This window comes from Mugil cephalus, chromosome 6 (assembly GCF_022458985.1).
Source record: "Mugil cephalus isolate CIBA_MC_2020 chromosome 6, CIBA_Mcephalus_1.1, whole genome shotgun sequence".
NCBI classification, from domain to species: domain Eukaryota; kingdom Metazoa; phylum Chordata; class Actinopteri; order Mugiliformes; family Mugilidae; genus Mugil; species Mugil cephalus.
In genome coordinates this window covers 14541006-14563144 of record NC_061775.1, presented here as the reverse complement: position 1 = coordinate 14563144, position 22139 = coordinate 14541006, and the positions used below count along the sequence as shown (strand labels likewise).

General features: G+C 38.6%; 1 long non-coding RNA gene across 1 annotated transcript in view; it reads left to right on the top strand.

Annotated features, from left to right (window-relative positions):
• Positions 1–22139, top strand: part of LOC125009706 — a 42329-nt gene that overhangs the window by 1905 nt on the left and 18285 nt on the right. Inside the window, exon 2 of the long non-coding RNA XR_007112973.1 lies at positions 12485–12547. This is a non-coding gene — a long non-coding RNA (uncharacterized LOC125009706). The remainder of the gene's footprint in view (positions 1–12484; positions 12548–22139) is intronic.

Below are 22139 nucleotides of genomic sequence, written 5' to 3'. Positions count from 1 at the left end.
CAGTTGACATATTTTTGCCAACACCATCAGTACAACAACAACCCAGTACTGAACTGCCATATCACTGGTCATTAGGCCGTAACCTCATAATAACTGGCCTGATCTATGAAAACATTCCAAATTCACACCTATTACCTTTTAACTATCATTTTGAATATTTTCTGTATTGGCCTAACCAATAAACTAGTTGCGCAATGTCCAGTAGTACAGCAGAGGAATAATGTGACGCATCAGCTGACATTTTCATCCTCACTCATTCCACTCGTGTACCTAGTACACTATCTTCCTGGGACAATTACTAAACCGATCAAACTAGGAAAAGTGATATAAAAAGATCAGACTGACAGATCTTATCTAGGATACAGTTCTGTTTTGACACAAGCAATACTAAAAGGAATGTGGCAACTCAATACAATTAGTTTATTTATTTATTTTTTTTTAAATGTGGACATCTGATGCTTTCGGTGCATTTCTGTCTCGAGACAGAAGGTCACAATATGTGATGGCTGACGAAAAGTTGACATAATAGGCTCTGGAGCTGTCAATCAGCAGGGGTCTTCAGCTGTTTGTCTCTGATGCCTTTGCAGCAAACCTGAAGGAGGCAGAAGAATAAAGAGAAACAGAAATTATATATATATATATATGTATTTTTTCTTATCCAGCCAGCTTTTTATTGCGTGCATTCCTTTAGTTTCCAAGGGGCTAGGGGATAGAGAGGTCTCTGGGGAGGTTAAGGGAAGTCATACATGTATGCTAGGAAGACAAAGAGCATCAAAGGGAAAGAGAGAGAAGACAGAGAAAGAGACGAAACATGACAGAGGCAGAGGAGTCATTGTGAGGTGTCTTGGAGCTGTCAATCAAAAAAAAAAAGCAGATGCCTTGCTCTGAAGCGATCTGCAGAGTGAGAAGTGGAATGGAAATGAGGAGTTACTGCAACCTGCAGCAAACAAATGCTCTCTAAATCCATACCAAATTATGTTATTGAATAGAAACAGACTCATGATAGACGTGAGGTTAGTGGAGGTCAGATGAAGCTCAGGTAAAAATGAGAAAGACGAGAGAGACGCCTATGTTAAGATGTGGGAGACAAAGCAGTATTCAGGCCTAATTTGGTTATAAATATGTAGACAGTTTAAAATTAAAAGCAGAATTGTATGTATAATCCACACATTTTTTTTTCTGTATGCACATGTGCTGTATATTATTGAAATCAATCCTATTACAGTCTATGTGATAAATCATAACTTTGTGTAAGAGCAAGAATGAAACAGAAAATCGATGTGTGTATTCAGTGGTCAAAATTTCTGAGAAAATTAATTATAAAAATATGCATGATCTGAGGAAGAAAAAAAACAAGCTTTTGTTCATAATATCGTACAATAAAGTGCTATAGTTCAGTTTGTCGATCAGCTTTCAGGCATGTGTTGTAGGTATAACTCCAATAATCCTATGAATCTTTAAAGCACATTGATACGCTTACAAATTCAACACATTTATGAAATTCTACATATTTAAACCGTGGACTGTATATAAATATTAACAACGCATCCTCACTTCCTGGCACTGGCCAAATTGATGGTAGTTTCCCGGGGAAATGAGTTTGGAGCCAACTTGGATGTTTGACTCCAGACTCACTGCCATTTTCATTTGTTTAATAATGCGCTCTGCTCGGTTAAAATGAAATATTGGATACACTGTACTTATTTTTTTATTTATTTTTTATTTTTTTGTACTCTCCTATGTATTAGTGCTGTCTAAACGTGATTTTTTTGGAAAAACTTCGAAGCTTGGACATTTGTAGTGAAGTATCCCGTCAGACCTGTTATAAGACAGGTCTCATATCAAAAGAGATCCCCAAGGTAGAGCAGCATCCCATATTTGGAAACTTTCATGTCTATGACGAAATGGTCTGCAATAGTGAACAACCAACCCACTGATCCAAGGTACAAAAAAGAAAAATAAAGGGCAAGGAAGCAGTGCTAACATTTATTTGACATTACAACAATCCCCACATATATATGAACTTGAGAGGTAAAGAAAGCTATAGAGCTAACTATAATATAGACTACCACAGCATAAGTATAGAATGAATTTATCAAAGGCAGGACAATTTGGGCATGTTTCAGGTCATCCATCATTAACAAATTAGTCAAGGTCAACCAAAAGCTGTAAAATACCACATTTTGCTTTCTTAGCATGTTACCTTTTATGCTCTCTGCATGCTGCATGAACTCTATACTCTATTTCTTGCACAGTTTAATTAACTGGCCCTGAAACTTTTCTTAAACTTGTAGAGCAGTGGATCATTATTTGCTGTTTGTTCTGTAATAGAAAACATTAACATGGATCCAGTTTGTGGATGGTTCTCATTACAGTGGACTTACCCTCAGTTATGATCATTATGTTATTATTTATTTATTTATTTATTTTTTTACCTCAGATCATTAAATTGTTTTGCCATTTAAAGTAGTACACAGTTGGTATTGATGTGAAAACCCCAGTCAATGCCAATTCAGCCCTGACCTTTATTCTATTTATGGGCCAGTGTACTTTTTCAATAAGACATAGACAACGTTGGGCAGTAATTATTGGCTTATCAGATGTAGAACACAGAAGTCATTTAGCTCCTCCATTTTTCTGCTTGCTAAATTAATGATTAATGAAAACACGGTCAGTATGACTGCTGTCTTAGAATTGTCGATTTAGGAACATTGTTGAATGGATTGCTATTCTATGTCCAAGTAGTTGCATAAATATTCAGGAGGACCAATTAATGAGAAGTATTTTTGTCACTGATTGTTAATAAAAGAGATCTGACTGGCAGGACAGTTGCAAGGATCTTGCAATTAAGAATTGCATTTAAGCCATGACCCAATACATAAACAAAAAACAGAGGTATGCATGCAAGTACATACTGTATTGGTCACAGGTATACTTTCACACTTTTGGGGGGTTTGAGTGTCATATAGTCACAGACCACAAGAAAAAAGTAGATAAGCAATAACTGCCAACATGGGTGTGGTGAGATGGTGAGCCTGACACAAAGTCACAGTATTGGTCTAACTTGATTAGGTAGGTTAAAAAAGAAATTAAAGCAGTGTCATGTTGACAGCTGGCAGATACAAAATAGTACTGGAGTGAACAAAAATCGAAGCTTTATACAGTTCAATAGAGGTCTTTGTATTGGGTGTTTTAATTTACTCTCTGAGTTGACAAAAATGTTTCCACAAATATCACGGAGGGATAAAACAAGTTACACTTACAATAATATCCCATAACTCGTCCCTGAGTCCGTGAATCTATACATTGGCTTTGCTAGCTTGTTTTGCACATAGTGTTAGAAACGGTCCTGCTATAGTGATTCAATGACACCAGAGAGCAGAAAAGGAACATTTTTGTGCCTCCCACTTCGGTGGTGTGGTATGAAGCCCTTGTTATGTTATGATAAAGGGAGAAATATTACTGACCTGTGGCAAGAAACAAGTTCAGTGAGGCTGATGTGCAGGCCATCAGCAAAGTTGTTTTCATATATCTGGTCAATCAATATGTGACATCACATGAATATTATTTTCAAGTTTATGCATGAAAGAAAAGATTGGCATTCACAAACACAATTTGAAGCAGAGTGAGAAAAGCAACGTGTAGATGATTTCATTCTGGACATGCCTCAGTGCCTTGAGTCTAAAATGCTTATTGTGCATCATGCAGTTCTGGTATTGACAGCTTAAGTGTAATATAGCAGCATGCCACATCTACGTTGTAGCCTATGACATGGTGTCAAGAGCAACGTCATATCTACAGCATGTACTTCCCCAAATATTAGACTTTGCATTCAGATTATTAGAGCTGTGATCAGTCCAAAATGTCCTTATTTACATTGCTCAGCAGCCGGACAAGCACAGAAAAATCTCCCTAGTTCAACCTCCTACACACCATCTCTGCTCTGGATGTTTTGTGTTGCGGTACTTTCAATTAAAGTAACTGATCCACATCTTATTAGCTTCAACTCCAACATGAGCGGCTGAGTGCCACTCACCATCGTGTGAAGTACAGAGTGAAACTTAACACAGCTGACTAGTTTCCACCTAGCATTTTAGTGCCAACGCCAAATGCACATAACACGTTTGCATTTCTGTTGTGTAAAAGTTCTCCTTGTAACTTCAAAAGTAAGAAAAATAAGACTTATAAAAAGAAAATAAACAAGGCAGAATAGTGTGGACCCCTCTTAACAATGTTCTTAGTGTTCCAGTCCGCCAGAATGCCAGTTACTTATACAATATACCCTGTGAAATACGTTCTGGGATGTCTGACTGATCAAAGTCCACACAAGTTACCTTCCAATGCGTCCTTGATAAAACGCGTGGAAGAAGAGCCCATCCGCACATTTATATCGCCAGAGACTTTGAGTTCGGACTAAACTTGGGAAAGTTCTGCTGTTTCATAAGTCCACAAGAACACATGTACAGACGATAACGTATATTGATAAACACCCATTCCTTCAAGGGCCGCAAAAATAAGAAAACTAATGGGGGAAAAACAGTTGCATGGATCCTTTCAAAGTTAGACTGGGAGTAAGTACGAGTAAAAACACAGTAGATCCAAAACTTAATATCATGACAATACAAAAGACAAAGTCTAAAAATTAGAATTGAATTTGATAATCAATATATTGTAGTCCACATCCACCAACTGCATACATGCAGTTGGTGGATGTGGACTATTATTTTAATGGTGACTGTGTTCTTGTGCAGTTTGATTACAACCTACTCAGTTGGCCCTCCTGTTTATGTGTCCTTCAGATAGGGTAGTTAAAGAGGTATCTCAATCAGCCACAGCATTTAAACCGCCTGCCTAATATTGTGTGTATTGTGAAGTGTATTTTTGTCCCTCGTGCCTCCAAAAAAATGGGTCACATCAGAGAATGCACATGGGCCTTCTGAGGGTGTCCTGCAGTGTCTGGCAACAGAATATTGTTAGTGGGGGCCTTGTGGTCCTATGGATTGAGAGGAGGGACCTCTGTGATCAGGCTCGTTCTAGTGGATCCCACAGACACTTGGGATCTAGTGAGTTTCGAGGCCAGGTCATCAAGGAGTGTCGTTGCTATGCATGGGGGTACCTGGTCTAGGGGAGATGCTATGTCTAAGTAACATCCACATGAATGTCAGGTCCAAATGTTTTCCAGCAGAGTATTGCATTGTCACAAAATGGTCATTGTTATTCACTTCACCTGTCAGTGGTTTTAATGTTGTGGTTGATCGGTGTAGATCAGAGCAAAGGCATGAAATCATCTCTAAAGTTTCGAGTGTGCCCAGGAGACTCAATATCCTGTAGGAGTCACAAGGACTCTTTCTGGAGTTGTTTGTCTTCCCAAACTGAGCTAAAAAGGCTTTGCTCAGGAAGGGTAGCCAGCTATCAGTACCTTATTAGAGAGCAGTTAAAGCAGTGGTAAAAGACAGGACATTGTCAAATGATCTGTGTAAGCTTTCCTTCTGCAAACATGGTCAACCATACCAACAATCTTGGTTCAAAGTTTCCTGAGCTGCTGTGACTATGTGATCACATTATCTCATGTACATACAGCATATTGTGCACCTTGATTTTGCTCCATGATGCTTATGGAAGATTGTTTGCCTGCTGCAAAAATAATGATGCCTTAACTCCAGCGACTGTGAGCTAAAAGACAATTCCTCCTGCAACACCGAAGAAGTAATGAGCTAACCTTGCTTCAAGAAGGTCAGTGAAAACTCAGACTATGTGACTTTGTCTCAGTTGAAGAGATCCTCATCCAAAGAGACAAGTAGAGGATTCAAACCCTCTGCTTCATTTAATGCAGGGATGATCCCTGACACGCTCTCTCAATTTGACTCCCACCCCCTTCTCTCTGCTGCCCAAGAGGAGCAGGTCATTGTCACTAAAATCCCCCAACTGCAGCAAAGGTAATCTGAATCACCACTACCGATTAACTGATTTTGGAGCTTTAATTAAAGCTTTGTTCCCTATTGACCGCAGTTGTTCTCTTGCCAATAACTGGTTAACACAAATTTTAAATGGCCTTTACGCACGAACAATACAGTATTATTGACAGAATGAATGACGAAATTCACACTGACAGGGGAATTAGAAAATTAATGTTGTACCCCAGATTTTAAATCGAGGACCTGCTTGAGCCATTAGTCAAGCAGGGCTTCCATCGGCATGTAGACTGACATTGACTAGAGGAAACGTTCACTCAACGGCGACAGTAATAAATGTGGGCTCATTGAAGCACAGTTTTATTCAGCTCCACTGCCTGGTTGTTTTATAAAAGGCATCTGTTTTTATTTATGCTCAGACGTTATAGAGATTTAAAACTGGATGAGGCGGGTGCTTAAAAATCCAAACCGTCATCTCCATAATATCCAGCTCAGTAGGCTCCGCTGGACTGAGAGAATGAAAATTACAGCCTGTCAGGCATCAATGACATAGAGAAATGTGAAAATGGTGGACTTTTAACAGCCAGCTTTTCCTCTTACATACCCACAAAAAACATTATTACTAGTCCATTTAACATTATGTGAGGCAAGGTCAACCCCTTTAGTTAAATCTTCTTGGATACTGAACCTTTATTTTCTTAAGTAAAAATGAAACAGCATGTGATTTGACTGAAAGCTTAATTGTTGCTATTATGTAAGTACAGTAATGCACAAAGTCTCTGAAGTCTTACAGGAAATAGAATCCTTCATAATTAATTTACTGGACTTGAGACATATTCTGAAAAAGTGACTATTTTCTGTTGCTACTTTATCATTCTTGCATTGTTCTCACTTTTCCAATAGTTCTTTAATACACAATTGAGAAGAGTCAAAATTGTTATTAGGCAGGTTCACGTCAGTGGTATTTAAGAGAGTAGGAAACGAAAAGAAATCATTGCTTGGACATCAAACTGTTTGTTTTTAATACATTAATTTAAGTAGTTTAAAAATAATATTTTGGATTCTAACTTTTAGATGAACGACAAGTGTGTAGTAAAAGACCTTTTTTCTGTTAATAGGCATTATGGTGTCTTTTAGTGGACGTGGCTTAGCTGGAGGCTAAACAATCCAGAGTTAATTCTGGCTAGTAGATTGTGCAGGCTGGTTTTGACAATGGTGAAAGAAACCGCAATTTTATTTTATGGGCTGACGGACCCACACAAGCATCTTTGATGGTCACCTCAGTCCAGTCCTTTTGTTTTATTGTGTTTAACCACATGTTTTTGACTCAGAGTGGCAGCTGGTTTTGTTGGTATTGTTTATCCTGCTCTGTGGCATAATTTTCATTTTATTTTTTTATATTGTGCTCCAGGCAACGACCATGGTGTCCTCATGACGTAGGCAATGAAACGGTCTACAGAGCATCACTGGGGTCTCACATATTTTAGTGAATAATAGCTGCCAAATATACACAAGCAAAATAATAGGTTGTTGATTTAAGGAAGAGGCAAACTGTGACCAACCCAATAAGCATTATGTGAAAGGAGGTTAGGGTTATTCTGTTTAATCCTTTAAACTCCAAATATCAAGTGTTATTAAAAATCCTAACAGGGGCCTTCCATTGGCTGATGAGCAAATGTTATTTGCTAGATTCACAGACTGAAATGTCATGCTGATCCCCCTTAAGATGACGAGCAACATATTTTGATCTGATGCACTTGAAACTATATTTGCTAGATTTCTACATTAGTTTAGTACCTGCTGGTATTAGATGTGGAACATTACTTGGCTGCTACAGAGCTACACCATTAGTACGAATGCAGTTAGCTACATCCAGCTCAAATATTGACCGAAAGACCCCCTTTGTATCATAGAAAAAGATTTCATTCTGTATTGTTTAGCAGAATTCCCACGGCTAACCATGGATGTTTTGCCAAACATGTAGGACACTTTCAATTCTTCTTCCTGTCTTTAACATGTCTAACACACAAGTTTTAATTTTAAGGGAGGAATACATGGAAAGCAACAGCCATCATTGTCATTGTACCCTCCAGATCAAACTTATCACTTGTACAGTAAATTTTCCAAGATTTCTTTTAAGGATCACTTGTTTTGTTTTATAAAATTTAGATTTTGTGCTATCATTATCTGCTTTTAAATATGTCAATACATACTAAATACATATCTTTATACATTTGGTATGTAGTGTGACCAAGCCTTAGGCAGTACTTTGCAAAGCAGCTTTGCTAATCCTTTATTCAGAGGCTGGTGATTTCAAATTCTACTGATGTCCAAGTTACGGATATAACTTACAAATATATACTTAAATTGTAATGGGAAAGGCACATTGTATTCATGTATCCTCATTTGCCCACTTACTCAAACTGTCAAAGCATTAAATTGAAAGTCATGATGTCAGAACGTTCATAAAAAGTAACCACTTAGTATCACCCACTGTGGGGAACTTAATGCATGGTTACAGGCTATTTCAAGGCTATTTTATTTGACCGCCGCTGCGACTGAGACATCTGCAAGTCTCTTGTAGTCATCACATTTGCCAGGTTTTTATAAAGGCTTCTTTTGGATGTTGGCATAAGTGTAATTTCCGTGGCAGATAATATGTTAATGTCCTAATTGGCACGTTGCCTGGAAGTGCTCAGATTCTGATGGACAGCCACTTTACAGGGGTGTAATGTAGATTTTACACTCAGCTAGTTCTTCTGACACTTCCCATCACCACATTGAGGCCAGTTGTTTTGAGAGAACAATTTATGCCATCAAATCGAGCAATACATATATCATCTCTCTTTTTTTTTAATGCAAGTCATGAGTGGAACACATTAGAAGATTTAGGGCGCATACATGATAGTGAGTGAAAGTTAGTGTCAACTTTTAGATGAGTGGAGTAAATGTTCTTTACTGTTCTTGGTTTATTGGAGACCTTTAGAGTATTTTCTTGAATTAATTTGGCAGACGACATCAACTGTAAACCAGACTGAGAAGCTCTCAACTGACCACAGAGCTTATTTGTCAAACAAAAACAATCTAGAACAGAAATTTATTTACATTTTGATACCAATGTGGATGTCTTTGTATCTTAGCCCACTGAGCAATCATGGAAAAGCACTGTCTTGATACTTCTGTTCTATTGTAGGCAACATTTTAGACCAAACAAACCCATAAACCCGTGGATTTAAAATATTTTTTAAAGTATTATTATTATTCAGCTACTATAAGCTTTTCATTTTGAGTGTTTAATTTAATTTCAAATAGTGTTTACCATAGACCATATTGTTAGCCTAATAGCATAATTGCCTAAGTCATATTTGAACATTTTCGTAGAACAAGAAAACAACATTGGACCCTATGAAATCTTTATGTCAACATGGGTGGACAATTGCACCAACAATCAGAGACATTTTAAACAAACTTTAACTCATTGGCACTGACATGACATGTATGACTACGACCTATGTCACTCTTCTATCTGTTACCGCCCAATCAATTTGATCGGCCCGGCAGGTCTTTGCCAGAACACAATCAATTTTCAGCAGAGTCACTCCAGACCAGCTTTGAAAGTATTTGGTAGTAGCGGTGTTCTCAAGACTTGTGTAGAACACAGCTTTACTTAATGTCATGAAAAATAACCATGAAGATGAAAATATTTTATATAAAAAACAAAGACGCGTTCATATTTACTACATAGCACGTAACATTTACTTTCCTCCATGTTGTCAGAGCCAGAGTGCCAAAATGGCCACTGTGTGATTCAACAATACTGAAAAAAAAAAAAAAAAAATGTATGAATACTCGTAATGTAAACTATTGTGTAAGCATTTCATAGGGATTAGAGGAATCATTGAGGTTTGACATGCATTAGCATACAGCTGCTTATTCACACAGCTAACAAATTCAGAGCAACATTAGTATTCATTTTTAGGGGTATTTCTGGACAGTCAGCAAATACATATATCTAATATTCAGTCTCTTTGTAGCTCTGCTTTTCGTTCTCCATATTTTAGTTTGCAAATTGCTAAACTGTCTCTACTAACCCACTGCTACTTTAGCGACTACTTTATGGTTTGGGGCGAGGCAATTAGTGGATTTGTTAGTTTTATTTAGCAAATATTTTATTTGAATGTTTGAATTATTCTTGGTAAAATTATTATTTATTGAGGAAATGAACCGATATTGCATGTGTCCGATCTTCACAACACATGATTGTAGAGGCGTACTGTGACAAGAATAAACAAAATTTCTCTGGATCTAAGAAAGAGTTGGTTATCAGCCTGGTTAAAACATCTCCTAAGAGTTGAGACTGCAGTCCATTGTTACTCTCCTCAGGAGGGGTTCAAAATCAGACACTGAATCACAATAGTGACAATCCAGTACTCCACATAGAACACAATGCTGCCAATCTGCAGTTTTGTAAAAAAAAAAAAAATAATAATAACAATAATAATGATAATTTTATGGAGGTATAAGAGCAAAATAGAACTTTTTAGTTCTAGTATAGGCGACTGATTGCATCTCTGATATAAGCTGGTGGTAGTTTTATGATTTAAGCCATTTTTATTGTCCAGCAGATTCCAAAAGAACATCATCCTGTGAATGGAATCTAAGGAGAAAGTGAGTCAGTACAGAAAGACAATGACCTTAAAGCACATAAGTTAAATGTTAAATATGAATACGGTTAATGTTTAAAATGAACAAGTCAAACTCCTGACCTAATCCAGTAGAAATGTTGTAGAGGGTAAGTATTGGTTTATGGGAGGAAATCACTCAGTGTCATACTGAATTCTTTTCCTCAATAACTAAATGGTCAACTATAATATTTGGTTTTCATTATTTACACTTAGGTGGGGAAACACATGCCAAGACTGAATCAACAACACTCAGACTACTTTCACGGCATTAAATTATCTTGAATTTATTTATTTTTTTTTTCAGTTCAGTGAAGGTCTAATATAATTAAAATTTAAATATTATCTTCGAGTGTGGATAATCCTGCTGAGACATGACGGTGAATCTAATTATAGCAGCAGAATTATTAGGGAATAAGTTAAACAAGTAAAGATGATGAATTAGCCATCATTGAAAACCTACAAGATTTTCCCAGTGCAGCAGTGGCCAGTTAAATATAGGCAGTGAACTTTCTGTTTTAATGACACCTTATACAACTTGGCCTCAGACACATTTACCTACATTGTTATGACGTGGTGTGGCATTGTGCTCCGGGGAGCTAAATTTAGCTGATGGCTGCTGGGATGGATTACTCAGAGGCTTGAAGGCGACGTGATATCTGGTGGGGAAATTACTTGAGCTTAATGAAGTACATAACTCACTGCTCACATGCTGCCCACTATATAGCACACACTCTCAATCTGTGAGGGCTGTTTAGAGGGCACTACGCATACTTGTAGAGGGTAACAGTTCATTTTACTTGCAAGCTCCTCCACTGAGACCTCATTCCAGCTTGACCCACTTTTTTTTCCACTGGAGGAAAAAAAATTTTAAAAATCAGGAAAGATTCGGTATGTTTAATTTTTGTCAGGTCATTTAAAATAATAACAGATTTTGTATTTGTGATGTGCAGGATGTTATTCATATGCTATGTGGAATTTAACTATTTCATTCAGCAGTGGTGTAAAATCATACTTATCTACTTTAAATACATGGTTGATTTTAACCTACTTTAACCTAAATATAAAGTGTTAGAGAAATAATGACTTAAAGAACACGCACTTTTTTAAAAAATAAAATAAAAATAAGGTAATCTATGTTTTTGAGACGCAACAGAACAATCTGAAAGGTTTAGACTTTGATAAAAATAAAAAAATAAAAACGTTTAAGATCCTTTAGTTTAATTTCCGTATTGTGTTCATTTGTTAAATATATACGTTACTTGCAAACATTAAAATTGGAGATAAAGCAGACTGTTAAAAAACTGTACATATTTAAAAAAAAAAAAAGAGATGTATGCACGCCATATTTGTACGTACGAAACGTAGTTACGGTATTTCGGTAATTGTGCAGATGCGCAGCTTCCTGTGTTTTTGGGCAGGTAATTCGCACTGTGCGTCATCTTCCAGCCTTCCCGAGGGTATAAACGCCCTGAAATCCTCTCGACAAAGGAATTTGCAGCATCAAAGGTATCTCCGACAAAATAAACCCATAAAGAATGTTTTATCAGAGCACCAAAGAGGGTTAGTGTCGTTTTTCATGGGGTTAACCGTTTCCAAATGGTTGGGGTGGTAGATTGGAAGTGAAGGGCGTGCTCCTGGGCGAGAGAGGGGAGAGTGGATGAGAGAGCGGCCCTAATGCGGCATCTCATTACAACCTCTGTCAGGATCCCTCTATTCTACCATCAGCTCCCCTTAACTTGGTAAGAGCCCAACTGTCGTTTCGTGTGAGTGTGCCGCCAAGGAGGCATTTACAAATAAATGAAAAATGTCACAATTAATTTCACTCCTCTCGGACTGCGGCGCCTCAGCTTTGTCACAAACTGTCTTTGTTGTTCTGGTCTCTTGCAGGTCCAGCTCCCGGTCGCCGTGGATAGGTTCTGGCAGGTTCAGGCCCTTTGCTTCTCTCCCAGGGTAAGCTCGCGGACAATGACCTTCCCTTAACGTTGCTGAAACACTGATTCCTCCTCTTTTTGTGTCCTCCCCCACCCCTGTTTCCCTGCTTCTCTCATCCTTGTCCTTGAATGGCATTTGAGCAAGCAGGAAGTTGGAGCAGGTTTGCTATGACGGGGAAATAAAGAGCTGGTAAAATGGCGTGGCATGTCGTGTAGAGGGAGTCAGCATGGTATCGTCTTTAACCCTTGGCTTTGTGGTTCGCCTCGGATGCCCTCGCTAATGCTGCCGCCACCACAAAGGCAAGGAATTAAAGACACACTGCACCTTTTTGATCGCGAATGTTTGCTGGGAATATTTTATCTCGTAATTTGACGGTGAAACAGCGCTTTGCTTTGTTGTGTTTCGGACTTTGGATATTTCTGCATTTAATTTGCGAAGCTTTACCGCGGATGTTTTTTTATTTTTTTGTAATTATTTTAGCGATTTGTAGTCATACGTATCACAATTTCTCCTATTAGATTCCAGTGCAAGGTTTTACCATTATTACCACTGCGAAAGCGTTAATTTTATTAACGCTTTTGTATTTCGAGACATGAAATGTTTCGCGGAATACTACGAAAAATGGCAGAAAATTGAGCTAAAATGAACGCATCCGTAGATTTATCGGGCAAATATCATAGGATTTCAGTTTTTCACACGATGCACAATTATTCGCATTTTTGTAGGTCTTTCAAACTACAAACAATGCATTTCTCTTCATTAGTCAGTCAGTTTTCCTGTGCAACCGATTGCTTTGGACCGTGAAGCCATTTTACATAGTGTATCATCTGTTTTCTCGTCTTGTACATACGTAACTCTGATCAAAGCTCTCATGGACTGGATTCCAATGCAGTTGCTTGGCTTTCACTTAAGCTTCACGACACTAACAGTAATCAATTCTGACAAATGCAAGTGAGGTACATGTGTGCTCGTTTTAGTGTATATGCAACCATATATTTATTCCATCCGGTCTCAGCAGCACATACTCCTCACGCTGTTGCTAAATACACCTGTACCATATCAACATTAAACGCTGGCACTTATATAGGGCAGGTTGTACATTATCGTAAGACGCTATGATGACATGTTACAAGAATCCACCTGCTTGCAGCACATCAGCCCTGCTGGACCAGTCAAATGTTTGAACCGAGGTCAGAAATTACCGCAATAATATACATAATATTACTCTCCATCAGCCTGAAAATGCACACATCTCACCAGAAAGACCTGAACGCTTCAGCTACTTCAGACCACGTGTCTTAAATGGTGATAGTTTGTTTATATGTATGCTTTCATAAGTTGTTGCAAAACCCACTTCTGTTACCCACTTCTAAAAGTTCTTACACCTCTTTGAACAATCATTGGAGACAAGAGTGCTGAAGAGAAAACACTTTTACTCACCTGCTGCTGCCCTTAACCATCTCAGTAAGCAACCGGTGTATGCTCCATAAGGGTTCTCAGTGAAGTGCTATTTGTAGCTTGTAGCATTTTTTATGGAGTACAAATGCCCCATGCAGCCTTTTTGGAATGGGCTGTTAAGCCTCTTTAGTAACACTTTAAAGAGTGTGTGTAGTGGGTGGGATATTGGAAGGAGGGGGAGACGGACAGCCTGTTAGAAGATCCTGAAGGCAGGACGCCTCTGCATTTAAAAGCTGTTAATGATGCATGTCGCTCACCAAGGAATCAGTGGACCACAGCCAGCAGGTTTCCTAGACTTAGTGCGTGTGTGTGTATGTGTGTGTATGTGTGTGTGACTAAGAGGGACACCTGTTGTGCTATCTGTACCATACCTTCCATTTGGCAATGAGGATGAATAACAAGAAGTTAAGCCTGGTGCTGAATAGAAGTCCAATCACAGTCTGCTGTTGCTACATTTTTGAAAGAGGAAAACCTGTTGATGGGGTGATCTTACTCACGATTTAGTAAACAAGCTAGCCTGTGGTTTGATGAGGATACTTTCTGCTTTTAATTTACTACTTGCCTTGTCTACTTGCCAAAGTGAAAATACTACTGTATCTAACCAATTAGTTTCCAATTTACAGTTGCTTTTCAACAGCTCTGTCAGATCAGTGAAGAATTACATCATATTAGCCTTTTAGTTGGTGGTGACCCACAAGTGCAGGGGTTATGCACATGTATTCTGGATTCTTATCTTCATGCATTCACACATGAGAACTCAGTGTGAATGTGGTTTGAACCCATGGCCTTTTGCAGTGCAGAGAATTATATCTCAAATTATGAAAAGACATGGCAGGTTAGAAGTTTGAAGGGATGATGGGTGCTTCAGAGTGCAGTTTCCTGATTGCAGCACATTAGTACAATCTTTTTTTTTCAAGTATAAACCGAGAAAACAACCTGAACCTCAATCAGAGCAGAGAAGGGAGGTTCCATCAGAATTGGTTTAGTAAGAAAGCTTGCACTTTTGTGTCATGTACAGGCTGCACTGAATATAAGCACATGAGAGATACAGCCTATACAAATCTGCACTATCTATAGCCTTTAATAGTACTTCACAGCGCGTTTTTAAGATAGTATAATGTAGTTGGGATGGGAAAAGAAAGATGTATATCTCTGAAACCTTTTCTGTGTATACTTACCTAAAGGTCTAATAACTTTACACAATGAAATTCCCCGTCCAAATTTGGACCTTTCCTCTGTTAGCATTAGCGGATGTTTGTTAAGATGAGTGTCCATTGCAAAAGTATTTCCACACACTTGATGAACTAGCAGCAGCTAGTTTGATGCTTTGACTGACTGGGCTCCTTGCCGGTCTTCTCCGAGGCGTCCGTGTTGTTACTGTCACGTGATCGGCGATGAGTTGACCTCCTGCTTAAACCGTCATGGCACAGCAGTGAAGTCAACAAGTTGACGCAACCCCTAGTTCCTAGTAGGGTTCATATACTATGGACCACAGTACCACCTTTCACACCAGAAAGGCGTCACATTTATCAGAACACATTTGGTTTAATGAGCTGCAGCATGAGATTGGACACTTGTATTGTCTGGCATTAGCAGTGCTCTTTTTTCCCTGATAAATGTTTCTTTGGCGAGAAATTGTGTGTTTGTAAGTTAAATAAAGAGGAAACTTCCGCTAGAAAGCTAATGTGGTTGTTTAGAGGCTGTGGCTCTTTTATAGCTGGTGGCTGCTGGTCTCAGTTTGACTGTCTGCATTGCATGTGATTGAACACGCGTGATTAACTGCTTTTTGTATGATTTGATTATCTCTTGTGTACAGAGTCTGTGTAGATATACAGTATACAAGTGTTTGTTTGCTGTTTGCTGTTGAATAATGTAGCAAGACACCAAAATCTTGACACGGAAGCATTAACTATGCAGGTTTAATTTTACTGTATTATTAGCAACAGTATTTGAATCTGTTTTAAGTCAGGACCAAGTAAAAGCATGCACCTCAGTGTCTAGCAGGTTTCTTCGAGGTCAGAAGCTATTTGACTGAGTTTATCCCAGAAGTATTCAACACAAAATGACATTGCTTTTTTTCCAAGTTTATATGGCTCCTTGTCACACAGTGATTATGTAGAAAAAGTTTAGACATTGTAGACATTCACAACTATGACCAATTAAGCTCCTCTTTGGACTGTGAGAGGAATCCAATGACAGCTGGGATAAGCTTCAGCCCACTAAGGTGAAATAAATTAATAAATGTCAGATAAAATTTAGTTTGGAATATGTCACACTTGAATCATGCCTTTCGAACACATGCACCGTATGAGTATAAATATACTTGAGATTAGGTAACATTTACACAGCCTGAGATTGGATGAGATCATAATTACAAATCGTATAGGTCACATTAAACACAGAGCCGAAGCTGCAGCACACTCAAGTGCCATGCAGCATGTCACTGCCTTCACAGTAATTTTTTGCAATGATGGCAGCAGATTTGGTCGAAGACGAGGCTGATTAATGTGAGTACTGTACTACAACATGCTCTGTGTCCTTAGTGTTGACAAAGACCTTGGTCAGTTCCACTCAGCTGCAGGTTTCTGTGTGTGTGTGTGTGTGTGTGTGTGTGTGTGTGTGTGTGTGTGTGTGTGTGTTTGGCATGTGAATGATGAGTTCTATTCACTCAAGGTGACTTTTGAGGAGTCATCCATTTCTCCAATCACTGTGTCCCATTACTTGCTCCAGTGCACCACTTAGGCTACACACACACACAAGCAATCATGGCCCGTTATCTGACTTTAAAGTATACTTCAACCTATATTGCGGACAGAATACCTAGAAGGGTAAACATTTAAACGGTATTTGGACTGAAAACGATACTGCCGCATGGGGAATACTTGTTTCATATTATCTCTAAATTTGTTAATAATCTGTGTGAAAAGCAAATAATGTTCCCATTCCACTGAAATGTGGTGCATTCCAGAGAGGAATAGCAGATATTCAGAAATGTAAGATAGATTGATTCTAAATTTACTCGGCATTTGACAGCTTGCTAACGTCTACAGATGAGTTACAAAGAAATTTCCATTTATGTTCTGCATCTATTTGATTGTACAAGTGGTACATTACAAAGGGTATAAATATTGTTTTTCTGATGTTCTGCACCCAAGGACCTGATCCATTTAAGAACCATGCCTGGCAGCTCAGTGACAGCTAGGAATGTAGAGATTGACTGATACATGTTTAAGAACAGTCAAAAATGGAAAAACCATCAGTACAAAGTTGCATAGCCAGAAAGTGAATATCATAAAATCTAATAATTTGAAAGTCTCTATGATTGTTTTATTTATGCTCACTATTATATGCAGGGGGCCAACAGAATGTCAGTTGGAGTCTTTTCTTTTGATGAATGAATTCTGTAACCTGGTAGCCAGTATGTTCAGAAAATTGCACTTTATAATTGTATCCCTAGCTAGCTGAGTAGTTTACACAAAAGCAATTCAGGGATTGTGTGTACACTACAGTAAACATCTGGCGTTAGCAAAACATACACTACTTCCATCAAGTATACTGGTAGTACAATGTTCTTACTACTCACAAAAGTGACATTGTATCAAAACAGAAATGGCATAGTAAGGTCAGCTGTAGAACTCAGTTTGAGGCAATCACAGCGCTAGTGGGAGCTGCTTTCAGACCATGTTAGCTTGTAACTCAAAGATGAAGATGATAATAAAAAAAAATTGAAATATATTTGCAAGCATATGGATTGGTTAAAAATGCAGAAGTGAAACTGAATTTCAGAAAGAAGCGAAACATTCCCATTCCTAGGACTGTGTTATTTTTTATTAATGTTAAATTATTAGACCATGGTTGAAACAACCTGGAAGCTATCCCTTAACTGAGTATCAGCTGAATCAAATCGAATGAGCTTGAAATTGCACTAAATTGCAAGATTACACGTATATCTGTATAATTTTTGTACCAAATTCTCGTAGCCTATAAATGTATCTGTTCACCCTGTGGATAGTGACAGAGTCTATGGTGACAGCCCATCTTCAGATAGATGAGCTGGTAATATGTTAGTGTTTAGTCATGTTATGGGACACGATACAATTAACCTACTACACACTGACTTGGTCCCGTAACGTGACTAAATAGCAACATATTGATTGATCAGGGGACCTTAAGTTATGTTATAAAAGTTAACCACGTAGGGTTTGAGTGGAACACTGGACACCAGTTTGGTTTGACCACTGCTGTTGGAGCTCCTGTGATGCCATTTGACTGTTTCCCCCGCACATTGATCAGGATACGGTCATTTCTTGCTGAAGAAACTATCGGAAGGCCAGGTCTTGGTTTGTCTTGTCCAAGCTGTTGGTTTATCTGTATTTTTGCAACTGCTGAAGGACTGCATCTGCACTTCCAGGCGATCTGACGGCAGCTGTACCCTTTCTGGCTGAGAATCTGCACGGGAACAAAAAAATGTGTCTTTTAATAAAAAGTCTTTAAAATAAAAAGCACAGTCTTAATTAGTGGATCACTGGTACCAAAATTATATATATCATTCATGGTACCATGTCATGTTAGTGGATATACTCTGTGGCATGATAATATTCAATATTAAATATGTATATTTAGAGGCTGAAGAAGTGTTGGAGACTTTGACAAAGAACACAATGGTGTTCAGATCACGTGGTCATTTAAGCTAATAGGTTTGTTCTTAACAGCTGGATGGAGTACACCTTAATTTATTGTTGTGCTTCACTTCTACACTGTAGATACAGTGTAGCTCCTGACCTTACGCCATAGCCTACGGTGTAACCGGAGGTACAACTCACCAGAAATGTCATTATTCATTACAGTGCTGCAAAACTGCAAAGGCTGTGATTGGTCTGAAATGCATTTCCTTGTTGTTGTGGCTCAGCAGCCTGGAAAGCACAGAGAATTCTTCCTTGCTCAGCTTCCTCCACACCATCTGCTCAGATGTTTCTCTGTGGTCTGTGCCACAGTGATTTCAGGCAAAGTTTCTGATTAACTCCAACATGAGCTTGTTCAACTCCACTCTCTGTTGAGTGAAGTACAGAGTGAAACTCAACACACCAGACCAGTTGCTGCCTGGTGTTTTACAGGCAGAATCTTGTTGACACACTATTGCACAGGTAGGCCTAGCCCCCACATAAACTTAGACCAAGCTTCAGGGTTAAGAGTGCTGATTGCGTACTTGATAGCTGTTATTTACGTTTTCCCAAGTCAGACAGAGTGGCACATGAGTGATGCACAGTCCGGAGTCGAGTTAGTTTAGTGGAACTAATGTTTGGCTAGCTGTGGGAGAGAACTCGTCAGATTAGCAAGAAATAGCTCAAAAATAACAGCACAACAGTATAATTACTAAACCAGCATTAAAATCATGTGGTTGGTAAAAGGTTGTGGTAGTCATATTGATCATCGTAGTGTTCTGTCAGATAAGGTGTGGGTTCAGTGAATTAGTTTTGAATTGAGGAGTCTGATGGCCTGATGGTAGAAACTGTCCTTCCGTCTTTTGGTGCGTGCAGGCAGACTCCTGTACCGTCTGCCAGGCGGTAACATGTTCATGTCTTTCTCTTCCTCTGACTGAGTAAACAAAGGACCCAGGGGAGTATGTTGATGGCTATTTGAACATCGGTTTACAGCTAAACGATGGTCGTAAATCCAGAAGTGTATGTGTGTCATACTGAATTTGTGCCAGTTGCAGGTTGTTCAAAAAAGAAAAAAAATGATAATAATAACGTCCAAATTTAAAGCTGAGTTCGCATGGAGCTCTTGTCAGCACTGCCATCCCACTGCGCAACAGGGAACAAGAAGACAGTCTTTGTAATTAACTGAATGGCCATTCAGATATGATTAGAATGTGAATGATAGTTGTTGACATTGTAATTCTGTATGAATCATTCCCTTTTAAGTATTCTCAACATTTTTGTTTTTGTTTTTAGTTCTGACACATACACATAATTACAAATAGGGCATGTTCTTAGTTTTGTAAAACATAGGTTTACGAGAATAGAAGATTTAAAACCCCTCAGTTACAAAATATGTAGAAAATGGACATTCATGCTTGTTTTTAAAGCAGTAAGTAACATTACTGTGCAGAGCAATCTGTAAGACACCAAAATAAGGTCACAAATATATTTTATGATTTTGAATGATCTGGATGTTTTAGTTGTAACCCTCAGATTGGCTGTGGCCACAGCAAAACCCCTCTGACCTAAAAGGGTTAACCAGGGGTTTCGAAACCCCCCAGAGATCCTTGATTAATGGACCTGAAAGAGTTTTACACAGAGGAACATTTACTAGAAACCCGTACCAGGTTATCTGCTCCTGCATGTGAGATGACATTTGTTGTCGACAACAATAGCAGCACCGCGGTATTTGATAGGCGTTCGTAAATAGTCGTTAGAAATAGTCGAGGGATACGGCATCACACATGAAGTAATTCATTAATTACTGATAGCACTTGGATCTAAAATTATCTGGAAATTGCCAGTGTTGAACAGATGTTGTCAGACAACAATAAAAGCCACTCATTACAAAGCGACAATGTTCGACCTTTTTAGTGTCTTTTTTCTAAACCATAGCATAGTTGTTACATTGTATTTTATACAACAGAAAAGTTTCATGTGAAAGAATTATCCAACAATATATTCCTCAGTATAACAGTTTTTAATAGTTGACTGTTGTCTGTCAGTTTGAATAGCTGTTTTCTATCAGTGAATGCCTGCTTCTTCTTTTTTTCTTTCTTCTTTTTTTTTTGACTCAGAGTGGTTTGACTTAAATTGCCATGAACAGTTATGTTCTTCCTGCAGTGCTTCTTGGGAGAAATATTTGACGTGTGTCGCTAAGCACTCATGTTCTACCTTTCATTTTATGTGAGGGAACAGATGTTATCTACCACAGGCAGATATCTTTTGTGCTAATAAACGACCACAGGAGTACAAGAATATACAAACAAGAAGGTGATTTTTTACCTCCAGAGCCTGCATATGTAACTCCTGCCTGCCCTGTTATCTGCTATGCTACACAGGAGCTATGTGTTTTTTTGTTTTCTTTATTTTTTTTTTTACATTGTGTTTGTGTGTGTTTGTGACCTGATGTGTCTGAATAGTGTTTTTTTCCCCCCCTACACGCTTCACCCCTTTGTAGAAGCCTTAGTATGTCAATACTGTGTTGTAGACTCAAGGTTGCACAAGCAAAGCGATTTCCCTCACCAGAATTACTGAAAATCGTCAAGAAAGCATTCTTTGTCACCATGTATGACAAGCTACAACAAATCGATGCAATAATCTCCCACAGAAAAGGTTAGCTTTGCATTATAATTGCTGCTGACATTTCCCACTTAAAACAGCTCACAAGGGCGAGTCATGCAGGTGGGATCAGCAGTGTGCAGACTGCCAGTCCTTCCCTCCCTGTTACTCAATTTCTCGTGGTCCATTTAAAAGGTTTAGTCAATAAATTGTGTTCACATTAACTATCTCTGTCATCAAATCAGAAATACTATTTCAAGCTGTTTATGGTTATTTACATTACCACATGTTGTAATGTTTTGTTTGCGTCTTTTAGTTGGATGCGTCCACCTCCTGTACGTCGACCTAAGCCAAATGCTTGTTGGGTTCCTCCAACACTCCACCTTTTTTTATTTTTTTATTTCTCTCTCTGCTCTGATTCACTCTATCTTTTTCTATCTCCCTCCGCCTCTCTGAGCTAGTCTCTTGTCGACCTTATCGCATCCTACAATGACACATAACTCAGCAGCACACCTGCAATCCATGACAGCTGAGCCCCTGGCCTGGTGCAGTGCTGTCACTCAGCTAGCTAACTGCCATTAAACAGCATGACCCTGCCGCCCCATTAGGCTTGAGTCAGATGGGAGTGTCAAACCATTCCCCAATGCACCTCACAGTTTGGCCCTGCTGTGCAGCTGTGGTCTTGGTAGAATTAAACTGTAGGCCCAAGAGGACTTTTAGCTTGGAGTAATGCTTCAGATGCCGGGACACATTTCAAACCAGGATTATTTTGCTTCTTAAAAAGGAAAAAAGGAAAAATATGCAAAGACTCACATGTAACACCCTTTTTCATTGATAACAACTTTGCCCACACTTCAAAAACTTGACCAGGAGCCTTTTGAAGGAGTTGT